Here is a 15,997-nt window from a genome sequence, read left to right on the forward strand (position 1 = left end):
CTCGTCACTCCACTCCACTCCACTCCATTCCACTCCACTCCACTCCTCTCAACTGCACTGCACTGCACTCCAGTCCTTCCCTCTCCACTCCACTCCACTCCACTCCTCTCCAATCCACTCCACTCCTACGCACTCCACTCCTCTCAACTCCACTCCACTCCACTCCACTCCACTCCACTCCACTCCACTCCACTCCACTCCACTCCACTCCACTCCACTCCACTCCACGCCACTCAACTAAACTCCACTCCACCCCACTCCACTTCAATACACTCCAATCCACCCCACTCCACTCCTCGTCACTCCACTCCACTCCACTCCGTTCCACTCCACTCCACTCCACTCAACTGCACTGCACTGCACTCCAGTCCTTCCCTCTCAACTCCATTCCAGTCCTCTCCACTCCACTCCACTCCTCTCCACTCCACTCCACTCCTACGCACTCCGCTCCTCTCAACTCCACTCCACTCCACTCCACTCCACACCACTCCACTCCACTCCACTCCACTCCACTCCACTCCACTCCACTTCAATACTCTCCAATCCACCCCACCCCACTTCACTTTTCATCACTGCACTCCATTCCAGTTGACTCTAGTCAATTCCACTCGACTCCACTCCACTCGACTCCACGCCACTACACTACTCTACACAACACTACACACCACTTCCCAACACTCTGCTTCACTCCACTCCACAGCATACCACACCACTCCACTCCAATATCAATACACTCCAATCTACCCCACTCCAATCGTCACTGCACTCCACTCCAGTTAACTCAATTCATATCCTCTCAACTCCACTCTACTCCAGTTAACTCTATTCAGTTCCACTCCACTCCACTCGACTCCACTCCACTCCACTCCACTCCACTCCTCTCCACTCCACTCCACTCCACTCCACTCCACTCAACTCCACTGCACTGCACTTCACTCCACTTCACTCAACTCCACTCCACTCCACTGCACTCCACTGCACTGAACTCTACTCCACTGCACTCCACTCCTCTCAACTCCACTCCACTCCACTCCACTCCACTCAACTCCACTCCACTCCACTCCACTCCACTCCACTTCACTAAACTCCACTCCACTCCACTCCACGCCACTCAACTCCACTCCACTCCACCCCACTCCACTTCAATACACTCCTATCCACCCCACTCCACTCCTCGTCACTCCACTCCACTCCACTTTGTTCCACTCCACTCCACTCCACTCAACTGCACTGCACTGCACTCCAGTCCCTCCCTCTCCACTCCATTCCAGTCCTCTCCACTCCACTCCACTCCTCTCCACTCCACTCCACTCCTACGCACTCCGCTCCTCTCAACTCCACTCCACTCCACTCCACTCCACTCCACTCCACTCCACTCCACTCCACTCCACTCCACTCCACTCCACTCCACTCCACTCCACTTCAATACTCTCCAATCCACCCCACCTTACTCCACTCCTCATCACTGCACTCCATTTCAGTTAACTCTAGTCAATTCCACTCGACTCCACTCCACTCGACTCCACGCCACTACACTACTCTACACAACACTACACACCACTTCCCAACACTCTGCTTCACTGCACTCCACACCATACCACACCACTCCACTCCAATATCTATACACTCCAATCTACCCCACTCCAATCGTCACTGCACTCCACTCCAGTTAACTCAATTCATATCCTCTCAACTCCACTCTACTCCAGTTAACTCTATTAAGTTCCACTCAATTCCACTCGACTCCACTCCACTCCACTCCACTCCACTCCTCTCCACTCCACTCCACTCCACTCCACTCCACTCCACTCCACTCCACTCCACTCCACTCAACTCCACTCCACTCCACTCCACTCCACTCCACTCCACTCAACTGCACTGCACTGCACTGCACTCCAGTCCTTCCCTCTCCACTCCACTCCACTCCTATGCACTCCACTCCTATGCACTCCACTCCTCTCAACTCCAGTCCACTCCACTCCACTCCACTCCACTCCAGTCCTCTCCACTCCACTTCACTCCTCTCCACTCCACTCCTATGCACTCCACTCCTCTACACTCCACTCCACTCCACTCCACTCCACTCCACTCCACTCCACTCCACTCCACTCCACTCCACTCCACTCCACTCCAATCCACTCCACTCCACTCCACACCACTCCACTCCTCTCCACTCCACTTCACTCACCTCCACGCACCTCCACTCCACGTCAGTACTCTCCAATCCGCCCCACTCCACTCCTCGTCACTGCACTCCACTCCAATCAACTCAATTTAATACAACTCAACTCCACACAACTCCACTCTACTGCACTCCACTCCACTCCACTGCCCTCCTCTCCACTCCACTCCACTCAACTCCACTCCACTCCACTCCACTCCACTTCACTAAACTCCACTCCACTCCACTCCACGCCACTCAACTCCACCCCACTCCACCCCACTCCACTTCAATACACTCCAATCCACCCCACTCCACTCCTCGTCACTCCACTCCACTCCACTTTGTTCCACTCCACTCCACTCCACTCAACTGCACTGCACTGCACTCCAGTCCCTCCCTCTCCACTCCATTCCAGTCCTCTCCACTCCACTCCACTCCTCTCCACTCCACTCCACTCCTACGCACTCCGCTCCTCTCAACTCCACTCCACTCCACTCCACTCCACTCCACTCCACTCCACTCCACTCCACTCCACTCCACTCCACTCCACACCACTCCACTCCACTCCACTCCACTCCACTCCACTTCAATACTCTCCAATCCACCCCACCCCACTCCACTCCTCATCACTGCACTCCATTTCAGTTAACTCTAGTCAATTCCACTCGACTCCACTCCACTCGACTCCACGCCACTACACTACTCTACACAACACTACACACCACTTCCCAACACTCTGCTTCACTGCACTCCACACCATACCACACCACTCCACTCCAATATCTATACACTCCAATCTACCCCACTCCAATCGTCACTGCACTCCACTCCAGTTAACTCAATTCATATCCTCTCAACTCCACTCTACTCCAGTTAACTCTATTACGTTCCACTCAATTCCACTCGACTCCACTCCACTCCACTCCACTCCACTCCACTCCTCTCCACTCCACTCCACTCCACTCCACTCCACTCCACTCAACTCCACTCCACTCCACTCCACTCCACTCCACTCAACTGCACTGCACTGCACTGCACTCCAGTCCTTCCCTCTCCACTCCACTCCACTCCTATGCACTCCACTCCTATGCACTCCACTCCTCTCAACTCCACTCCACTCCACTCCACTCCACTCCACTCCACTCCACTCCACTCCAGTCCTCTCCACTCCACTTCACTCCTCTCCACTCCACTCCTATGCACTCCACTCCTCTACACTCCACTCCACTCCACTCCACTCCACTCCACTCCACTCCACTCCACTCCACTCCACTCCACTCCACTCCACTCCACTCCACTCCACTCCACTCCACTCTAATCCACTCCACTCCACTCCACTCCACTCCAATCCACTCCACTCCACTCCACACCACTCCACTCCTCTCCACTCCACTTCACTCACCTCCACGCACCTCCACTCCACGTCAGTACTCTCCAATCCGCCCCACTCCACTCCTCGTCACTGCACTCCACTCCAATCAACTCAATTTAATACAACTCAACTCCACACAACTCCACTCTACTGCACTCCACTCCACTCCACTGCCCTCCTCACCACTCCACTCCACACCACGTCAGTACTCTCCAATTTGCCCCACTCCACTCCTCGTCACTGCATTCCACTCCAGTTAACTCAGTTCAAGACGACTCTACTCCACACCACTCCACTCCTCTCCACTCCTCTCAACTCCACTCCACTCCACTCCACTCCACTCCACTCCACTCCACTCCACTCCACTCCACTCCACTCCACTCCACTCCACGCAACAGCATCCTGGCCTGTATTAGAAATAGTGTAGCCAGCAGGAGCAGGGAGGTGATCATCCCCCTGTACTCAGCTCTGGTACGGCCGCACCTCGAGTACTGTGTTCAATTTTGGGCCCCTCACTACAAGAAGGACATTGAGGCCCTGGAGCGTGTTCAGAGAAGGGCAACAAAACTGGTGAGAGGCCTGGAGCACAAGTCTTATGAGGAGCGGCTGAGGGAGCTGGGATTGTTCAGTCTGGAGAAGAGGAGGCTCAGAGGAGACCTTATTGCACTCTACCACTTCCTGAAGGGGGGTTGTGGTGAGGAGGGGGTAGGTCTCTTCTCCCTGATAAGTAATGACAGGACGAGAGGGAATGGCCACAAGTTGCGCCGGGGAAGATTTAGATTAGACCTGAGGAAGCATTTCTTTTCTGAAAGAGTGGTCAGGCACTGGAATGGCCTGCCTAGGGAGGTGGTTGAGGCACCATCCCTAGCGCTGTTCAAGAAGCGTTTAGATGAGGTGCTAAAGGACTTAATTTAGTAGTTGGGTAGAGATAGTGATAGGAGGATGGTTGGACTAGATGATCTTATAGGTCCTTTCCAACCTTATGAACTTATGAACTTATGAACACAAAATCCCTACTCCACTCCACTCCACTGATCTCCACTCCACTCCACCCCACTCCACTGAACTCCACTCCACTCCACTCCACTCCACTGAACTCCACTCCACTCCACTCCACTGAACTCCACTCCACTGAACTCCACTGAACTCCACTGAACTCCACTCCACTCCACTCCACTCCACTCCACTCCACTCCACTCCACTCCACTCCACTCCACTCCACTCCACTCCACACCACTCCACTCCACTCCACTCCTCTCCTCTCCTCTCCTCTCCACTACACTACACTGTACTACACTACCCTACACTATACAACACTACACTACACTTCACACCACTAATTTCCTCTCGAAACAGATCCTGCCCATTCCACTCCACTCCACTGCTTTCCTCTCTCAACACAAAATCCCTACTTCACTCCACTCCACTCCACTCCACTCCACTCCACTCCACTCCACTGCACTCCACTGCACTGAACTCTACTCCACTGCACTCCACTCCACTGCATTCCACTCCACTCCACTCCACTCCACTGCATTTCACTCCACTCCACTCCACTCCACTCCACTGCATTCCACTCCACTCCACTCCACTCCACTCCACTCCACTCCACTCCACTCCACTCCACTGCACTCCACTGCACTGAACTCTACTCCACTGCACTCCACTCCACTGCATTCCACTCCACTCCACTCCACTCCACTGCATTTCACTCCACTCCACTCCACTCCACTCCACTGCATTCCACTCCACTCCACTCCACTCCACTCCACTCCACTGAACTCCACTCCACTGAACTCCACTGAACTCCACTGAACTCCACTCCACTCCACTCCACTCCACTCCACTCCACTCCACTCCACTCCACTCCACACCACTCCACTCCACTCCACTCCTCTCCTCTCCTCTCCTCTCCACTACACTACACTGTACTACACTACCCTACACTATACAACACTACACTACACTTCACACCACTAATTTCCTCTCGAAACAGATCCTGCCCATTCCACTCCACTCCACTGCTTTCCTCTCTCAACACAAAATCCCTACTTCACTCCACTCCACTCCACTCCACTCCACTCCACTCCACTGCACTCCACTGCACTGAACTCTACTCCACTGCACTCCACTCCACTGCATTCCACTCCACTCCACTCCACTCCACTGCATTTCACTCCACTCCACTCCACTCCACTCCACTGCATTCCACTCCACTCCACTCCACTCCACTCCACTCCACTCCACTCCACTCCACTCCACTCCACTGCACTCCACTGCACTCCACTGCACTGAACTCTACTCCACTGCACTCCACTCCACTGCATTCCACTCCACTCCACTCCACTCCACTGCATTTCACTCCACTCCACTCCACTCCACTCCACTGCATTCCACTCCACTCCACTCCACTCCACTCCACACCACTCAACTCCACTCAACTCCACTCCACTCCACTCCACTCCACTCCACTCCACTCCACTGCATTCCACTCCACTCCACTGCACTGCATTCCACTCCACTGCATTCCACTCCACTCCACTCCACTCCACTCCACTCCACTCCACTCCACTCCACTCCACTGCATTCCACTCCACTCCACTGCACTGCATTCCACTCCACTGCACTACATTCCTCCCCTCTCCACTCCACTCCACTCCACTCCACTCCACTCCACTCCACTCCACTCCACTCCACTCCACTCCACTCCACTCCACTCCACTCCACTGCATTCCACTCCGCTCCACTCCACTCCACTCCACTCCACTCCACTACACTCCACTCCACTCCACTCCACGGCATTCCACTCCACTCCACTCCACTCCACTCCACTCCACTCCACTCCAATGCATTCCACTCCACTGCATTGCACTGCACTCCACTGCACTACATTCCACTCCACTCCACTGCACTGCATTCCACTCCACTGCACTCCACTCCACTGCATTCCACTCCACTGCATTCCACTCCGCTCCACTCCACTCCACTCCACTCCACTCCACTCCACTCCACTACTCTCCACTCCACTCCACTCCACGGCATTCCACTCCACTGCATTGCACTCCACTCCACTGCACTACATTCCACTCCACTCCACTGCACTGCATTCCACTCCACTGCACTCCACTCCACTGCATTCCACTCCACTCCACTCCACCACACTGCACTACACTACACTGTACTACACTACACTACTCTATACAACACTACAATACACTTCACACCACTAATTTCCTCTCGAAACAGATCCTGCCCATTCCACTCCACTCCACTCCAGTCCTGTCCACTCTGCTCCACTCCACTGCTTTCCTCTCGCAACACAAAATCCCTACTCCACTCCACTCCACTGATCTCCACTCCACTCCACCCCACTCCACTGAACTCCACTCCACTCCACTCCATTCCACTCCACTCCACTCCACTCCACTCCACTCCACTCCACTGAACTCCACTCCACTGAACTCCATTCCACTCCACTCCACTCCACTCCACTCCACTCCACTCCACTCCACTCCACTCCACTCCACTCCACTCCACTCCACTCCACTCCACTCCACTCCACTCCTCTCCACTCCACTCCACTCCACTCCACTCCACTCCACTCCACTCCACTCCACTTCACTCCACTCCACTCCTCTCCTCTCCTCTCCTCTCCACTACACTACACTGTACTACACTACCCTACACTATACAACACTACACTACACTTCACACCACTAATTTCCTCTCGAAACAGATCCTGCCCATTCCACTCCACTCCACTCCAGTCCTGTCCACTCTGCTCCACTCCACTGCTTTCCTCTCGCAACACAAAATCCCTACTCCACTCCACTCCACTCCACTCCACTCCACTCCACTCCACTCCACTCCACTGCATACCACTGCACTGAACTCTACTCCACTGCACTCCTCTCAACACCACTCCACTCCACTCCACTCCACTCCACTCCACTCCACCCCACTCCACTTCAATACACTCCAATCCACCCCACTCCACTCCTCGTCACTCCACTCCACTCCACGCCACTCCACTCCACTCCACTCCACTCCACTCCACTCAACTGCACTGCACTGCACTCCAGTCCTTCCCTCTCCACTCCAGTCCAGTCCTCTCCACTCCACTCCAGTCCTCTCCACTCCACTCCTATGCACTCCACTCCTCTCCACTCCACTGCACTCCTCTGCATTCCAATGCACTCCACTCCACTCCACTCCACTGCATTCAACTTGACTCCACTTTACTCCTCTCCACTCCACTCCACTCCACTCCACTCCACTCCACTCCACTCCACTCCACTCCACTCCACTCCACTCCACTCCACGCCACTCCACTCCACTCCTACTCCACTCCACTCCACTCAACTGCACTGCACTGCACTCCAGTCCTTCCCTCTCCACTCCAGTCCAGTCCTCTCCACTCCACTCCAGTCCTCTCCACTCCACTCCTATGCACTCCACTCCTCTCCACTCCACTGCACTCCTCTGCATTCCAATGCACTCCACTCCACTCCACTCCACTGCATTCAACTCGACTCCACTTTACTCCTCTCCACTCCACTCCACACCACTCCACTCCACTCCACTCCACTCCATTCCACTCCACTCCTCTCCACTCCACTCCACTCCACTCCACTCCACACCACTCAAGTCCACTCCACTCCACTCCTCTCCACTGCACTCCTCTGCATTCCAATGCACTCCACTCCACTCCACTCCACTCCACTCCACTCCACTCCACTCCACTCCACTCCACTCCACTCCACTCCACTCCACTCCACTCCACTGCATTCCACTCCATTCCACTCCACTCCACTCCACTCCTCTCCACTGCATTCCACTCCACTCCACTCCTCTCCACTGCACTCCTCTGCATTCCAATGCACTCCACTCCACTCCACTCCACTCCACTCCACTCCACTCCACTCCACACCACTCAACTCCACTCCACTCCACTGCATTCCACTTATCTCCACTCCACTCCTCTCCACTCCACTCCTCTTTACTCCACTGCATTCCACTCCACTCCACTCCACTCCTCTTCACTGCATTCCACTGCACTCCTCTGCATTCCAATGCACTCCACTCCACTCCACTCCACTGCATTCCACTGCACTCCTCTGCATTCCCCTCCACTCCACTCCACTCCACTCCACTCCACTCCTCTCCACTCCACTCCTCTCCACTCCACTCCACTCTACTCCACTCCACTCAACTCCACTCCACTCCACTGCATTCCACTCCACTCCACTCCACTGCATTCAACTCAACTCCACTGCATTCCACTCCTCTCCACTTCACTCCACTGCATTCCACTCCACTCCACTCCACTCCTCTCCACTGCATTCCACTCCACTCCACTCCACTCCACTCCACTCCACTCCACTCCACTCCACTCCACTCCACTACACTCCACTCCACTGCATTCCACTCCACTCCACTCCACTCCACTCCACTCCACTCCACTCCACTCCACTCAACTCCACTGCATTCCACTCCACTCCACTCCACTCCACTCCACTCCACTCCACTCCACTCCACTCCACTCCACTCCACTCCACTGCATTCCACTCCACTCCACTCCACTCCACTCCACTCCACTCAACTCCTCTCCTCTCCTCTCCACTACACTACACTGAACTACACTACCCTACACTATACAACACTACACTACACTTCACACCACTAATTTCCTTTCGAAACAGATCCTGCCCATTCCACTCCACTCCACTCCAGTCCTGTCCACTCTGCTCCACTCCACTGCTTTCCTCTCGCAACACAAAATCCCTACTTCACTCCACTCCACTCCACTCCACTCCACTGCATTGAACTCTACTCCACTGCACTCCACTCCTCTCAACTCCACTCCACTCCACTCCACTCCACTCCACTCCACTCCACTCCACTCCACTCCACTCCACTCCACTCCACTCCACTCCACTCCAGTCCACCCCACTCCACTTCAATACACTCCAATCCACCCCACTCCACTCCTCGTCACTCCACTCCTCACCACGCCACGCCACGCCACTCCACTCCACTCCACTCCACTCCACTCCACTCCACTCAACTGCACTGCACTGCACTCCAGTCCTTCCCTCTCCACTCCACTCCAGTCCTCTCCACTCCACTCCACTCCACTCCACTCCACTCCACTCCACTCCACTCCACTCCACTCAACTCCACTCCACTCCACTCCACTCGACTCCACTCCACTCCACTCCACACCACTCAAGTCCACTCCACTCCACTGCATTCAACTCCACTCCACTCCACGGCATTCAACTCCACTCCACACCACAACACTCCACTCCACTCCACTCCACTCCACTCCACTCCACTCCACTCCACTCCACTCCACTCCACTCCACTCCACTCCACTCCACTGCATTCCACTCCACTCCACTCCACTCCACTGCATTCCACTCCACTTCACTCCACTCCACTGCATTCCACTCCACTCCACTCCACTGCATTCCACTCCACTCCACTGCATTCCACTCCTCTCCACTCCACTCCTCTTTACTCCACTGCATTCCACTCCATTCCACTCCACTCCACTCCACTCCTCTCCACTGCATTCCACTCCACTCCACTCCTCTCCACTGCACTCCTCTGCATTCCAATGCACTCCACTCCACTCCACTCCACTCCACTCCACTCCACTCCACTCCACTCCACACCACTCAACTCCACTCCACACCACTCAACTCCACTCCACTCCACTGCATTCCACTTATCTCCACTCCACTCCTCTCCACTCCACTCCTCTTTACTCCACTGCATTCCACTCCACTCCACTCCTCTCCGCTGCATTCCACTCCACTCCACTCCACTCCACTCCACTCCACTCCACTCCACTCCACTCCACTCCACTCCACTGCATTCCACTCCACTCCACTCCACTCCACTCCACTCCACTCGTCTCCTCTCCTCTCCACTACACTACACTGAACTACACTACCCTACACTATACAACACTACACTACACTTCACACCACTAATTTCCTTTTCAAACAGATCCTGCCCATTCCACTCTACTCCACTCCAGTCCTGTCCACTCTGCTCCACTCCACTGCTTTCCTCTCGCAACACAAAATCCCTACTTCACTCCACTCCACTGCACTGAACTCTACTCCACTGCACTCCACTCCTCTCAACTCCACTCCACTCCACTCCACTCCACTCCACTCCACTCCACTCCACTCCACTCCACTCCACTCCACTCCACTCCACTCCACTCCACTCCACTCCACTTCACTAAACTCCACTCCACTCCACCCCACTCCACTTCAATACACTCCAATCCACTCCACTCCACTCCACTCCACTCCACTCCACTCCACTCCACTCCACTCCACTCCACTGCACTCCACTCCACTCCACTCCACTGCACTCCACTCCACTGCATTCCACTCCACTGCATTCCACTCCACTCCACTCCACTCCACTCCACTCCTCTCCACTCCACTCCACTCCACTCCACTCCACTCCACTCCACTCCACTCCACTCCACTCCACTCCACACCACTGAACTCCACTCCACTCCACTCCACTCCACTCCACTCCACTCCACTCCACACCACTCCACTCCACTCCACTCCACTCCACTGCATTCCACTCCACTCCACTCCACTCCACTGCATTCCACTCCACTCCACTCCACTTCACTCCACTCCACTGCATTCCACTCCACTCCACACCACTCAACTCCACTCCACTCCACTCCACTCCACTCCACTCCACTCCACTCCACTCCACTCCACTCCACACCACTCAACTCCACTCCACTCCACTCCACTGCACTCCACTCCACTCAACTCCACTCCACTGCATTCCACTCGACTCAACTCCACTTCACTCCACTCTACTGCATTCCACTCCACTCCACACCACTCCACTCCACTCCACTCCACTCCACTCCACTCCACTCCACTCCACTCCACTCCACTCCACTCCACGGCATTTAACTCCACTCCACTCCACTCCACTCCACTCCACTCCACTCCACTCCACTCCACTCCACTCCACTCCACTCCACTGCATTCCACTCCACTGCATTGCACTTCACTCCACTGCACTACATTCCACTCCACTCCACTGCACTGCATTCCACTCCACTCAACTCCACTCCACTTCACTCCACTCCACTGCATTCCACTCCACTGCATTCCACTCCACTCCACTCCACTCCACTCCATTCCACTCCACTCCACTCCACTCCACTCCACTCCACTTCACTCCACTCCACTCCACTCCACTCCACTCCACTCCACTCCACTCCACTCCACTCCACTGCATTCCACTCCACTGCATTGCACTTCACTCCACTGCACTACATTCCACTCCACTCCACTGCACTGCATTCCACTCCACTCAACTCCACTCCACTTCACTCCACTCCACTGCATTCCACTCCACTGCATTCCACTCCACTCCACTCCACTCCACTCCACTCCACTCCACTCCACTCCACTCCACTCCACTCCACTCCACTCCACTCCATTCCACTCCACTCCACTCCATTGCATTCAACTCGACTCCACTCCACTCCTCTCCACTCCGCTCCACTCCACTCCACTCCACTCCACTCCACTCCACTCCACACCACTCCACTCCACTCCACTCCACTCCACACCACTCAACTCCACTCAACTCCACTCCACTCCACTCCACTCCACTCTACTGCATTCCACTCCACTCCACTCCACTCCACTCCACTCCACTCCACTCCACTCCACTCCACTCCACTCCACTCCACTCCACTCCACTCCACTCCACTCCACTGCATTCCACTCCATTCCACTCCACTCCACTCCATTGCATTCAACTCGACTCCACTCCACTCCTCTCCACTCCGCTCCACTCCACTCCACTCCACTCCACTCCACTCCACTCCACTCCACACCACTCCACTCCACTCCACTCCACTCCACTCCACACCACTCAACTCCACTCCACTCAACTCCACTCCACTCCACTCCACTCCACTCTACTGCATTCCACTCCACTCCACTCCACTCCACTCCACTCCTCTCCACTCCACTCCACTCCACTCCACTCCACTCCACTCCACTCCACTCTACTCTACTCCACTCCACTCCACTCCACACCACTCAACTCCACTCCACTCCACTCCACTCAACTCCACTCCACTCCACTCCACTCCACTCCACTCCACTCCACTCCACTCCACTCCACTCCACTCCACTCCACTCTACTCCACTCCACTGCATTGCACTCCACTGCACTGCATTCCTCCCCTCTCCACTCCACTCCATTCCACTCCACTCCACTCTACTCCTCTCCACTCCACTCCTCTTCACTCCTCTGCACTCCTCTGCGTTCCAATACACTCCACTCCACTCCACTCCACTCCATTGCATTCAACTCGACTCCACTCCACTCCTCTCCACTCAACTGCATTCAACTCGACTCCACTCCTCTCCACTCCACTCCACTCCACTCCACTCCACTCCACTCCACTCCACTCCACTCCACTCCACTCCACTCCACTCCACTGCATTCCACTCCACTCCACTGCATTCCACTCCACTGCACTCCACTCCACTGCATTCCACTCCACTCCACTCCACTCCACTCCACTGCATTCCACTCCACTCCACTCCACTCCACTCCACTCCACTCCACTCCACTCCACTCCACTCCACTCCACTGCATTCCACTCCACTGCATTCCACTCCACTCCACTGCACTGGATTCCACTCTACTGCACTCCACTCCACTGCATTCCTCTCCACTCCACTGCATTCCTCCCCTCTCCACTCCACTGCCTTCCTCCCCTCTCCACTCCACTGCATTCCACTCCACTGCATTCCACTCCACTCCACTCCACTCCACTCCACTCCACTCCACTCCACTCCACTCCACTCCACTGCATTCCACTCCACTCCACTCCACTCCACTCCACTCCACTCCACTCCACTCCACTCCACTCCACTCCACTGCATTCCACTCCACTGCACTGCATTCCTCCCCTCTCCACTCCACTCCACTCCACTCCACTCCACTCCACTCCACTGCATTCCACTCCACTCCACTCCACTCCACTACACTCCACTGCATTCCACTCCACTCCACTCCACTCCACTCCACTCCACTCCACTCCACTCCACTCCACTCCACTGCATTCCACTCCACTCCACTGCACTGCATTCCACTCCACTGCACTACATTCCTCCCCTCTCCACTCCACTCCACTCCACTCCACTCCACTCCACTCCACTCCACTCCACTCCACTCCACTCCACTCCACTCCACTGCACTCCACTCCACTGCATTCCACTCCACTCCACTCCACTCCACTGCATTCCACTCCACTCCACTTCACTCCACTCCACTGCATTCCACTCCATTCCACTCCACTCCACTCTACTCCTCTCCACTCCACTCCTCTTCACTCCTCTGCACTCCTCTGCGTTCCAATACACTCCACTCCACTCCACTCCACTCCATTGCATTCAACTCGACTCCACTCCACTCCTCTCCACTCCACTGCATTCAACTCGACTCCACTCCACTCCTCTCTACTCCACTCCACTCCACTCCACTCCACTCCACTCCACTCCACTCCACTCCACTCCACTCCACTCCACTCCACTCCACTGCATTCCACTCCACTCCACTCCACTCCACTACACTTCACTGCATTCCACTCCACTCCACTCCACTCCACTCCACTCCACTCCACTCCACTCCACTCCACTCCACTGCATTCCACTCCACTCCACTGCACTGCATTCCACTCCACTGCACTACATTCTTCCCCTCTCCACTCCACTCCACTCCACTCCACTCCACTCCACTCCACTCCACTCCACTCCACTCCACTGCACTCCACTCAACTCCACTGCACTCCACTCCACTGCATTCCACTCCACTGCACTCCACTCCACTGCATTCCACTCCACTCCACTCCACTCCACTCCACTGCATTCAACTCCACTCCACTCCACTCCACTCCACTCCACTCCACTCCACTCCACTCCACTCCACTCCACTCCACTGCATTCCACTCCACTGCATTCCACTCCACTCCACTGCACTGGATTCCACTCTACTGCACTCCACTCCACTGCATTCCTCTCCACTCCACTGCATTCCTCCCCTCTCCACTCCACTGCCTTCCTCCCCTCTCCACTCCACTGCATTCCACTCCACTCCACTCCACTCCACTCCACTCCACTCCACTCCACTCCACTCCACTGCATTCCACTCCACTCCACTCCACTCCACTCCACTCCACTCCACTCCACTCCACTCCACTCCACTCCACTCCACTCCACTCCACTGCATTCCACTCCACTGCACTGCATTCCTCCCCTCTCCACTCCACTCCACTCCACTCCACTCCACTCTACTCCACTGCATTCCACTCCACTCCACTCCACTCCACTACACTCCACTGCATTCCACTCCACTCCACTCCACTCCACTCCACTCCACTCCACTCCACTCCACTCCACTCCACTCCACTCCACTCCACTGCATTCCACTCCACTCCACTGCACTGCATTCCACTCCTCTGCACTACATTCCTCCCCTCTCCACTCCACTCCACTCCACTCCACTCCACTCCACTCCACTCCACTCCACTCCACTCCACTCCACTACACTACACTCCACTCCACTCCACTGCACTCCACTCCACTCCACTGCACTCCACTCCACTGCATTCCACTCCACTCCACTCCACTCCACTGCATTCCACTCCACTCCACTCCACTTCACTCCACTCCACTGCATTCAACTCCATTCCACTCCACTCCACTCTACTCCTCTCCACTCCACTCCTCTTCACTCCTCTGCACTCCTCTGCGTTCCAATACACTCCACTCCACTTTACTCCACTCCATTGCATTCAACTCGACTCCACTCCACTCCTCTCCACTCCACTGCATTCAACTCGACTCCACTCCACTCCTCTCTACTCCACTCCACTCCACTCCACTCCACTCCACTCCACTCCACTCCACTCCACTCCACTCCACTCCACTCCACTCCACTCCACTGCATTCCACTCCACTCCACTCCACTCCACTCCACTACACTTAACTGCATTCCACTCCACTCCACTCCACTCCACTCCACTCCACTGCATTCCACTCCACTCCACTGCACTGCATTCCACTCCACTGCACTACATTCTTCCCCTCTCCACTCCACTCCACTCCACTCCACTCCACTCCACTCCACTCCACTCCACTCCACTCCACTCCACTCCACTCCACTCCACTGCACTCCACTCAACTCCACTGCACTCCACTCCACTGCATTCCACTCCACTCCACTCCACTCCACTGCATTCCACTCCACTCCACTCCACTTCACTCCACTCCACTGCATTCCACTCCATTCCACTCCACTCCACTCTACTCCTGTCCACTCCACTCCTCTTCACTCCTCTGCACTCCTCTGCGTTCCAATACACTCCACTCCATACC

Source organism: Cyrtonyx montezumae, unplaced genomic scaffold (assembly GCF_038088225.1).
Source record: "Cyrtonyx montezumae isolate F1298 unplaced genomic scaffold, pur_monq_1.0 scaffold_56, whole genome shotgun sequence".
In the NCBI taxonomy this organism is placed as follows: Eukaryota; Metazoa; Chordata; class Aves; order Galliformes; family Odontophoridae; genus Cyrtonyx; species Cyrtonyx montezumae.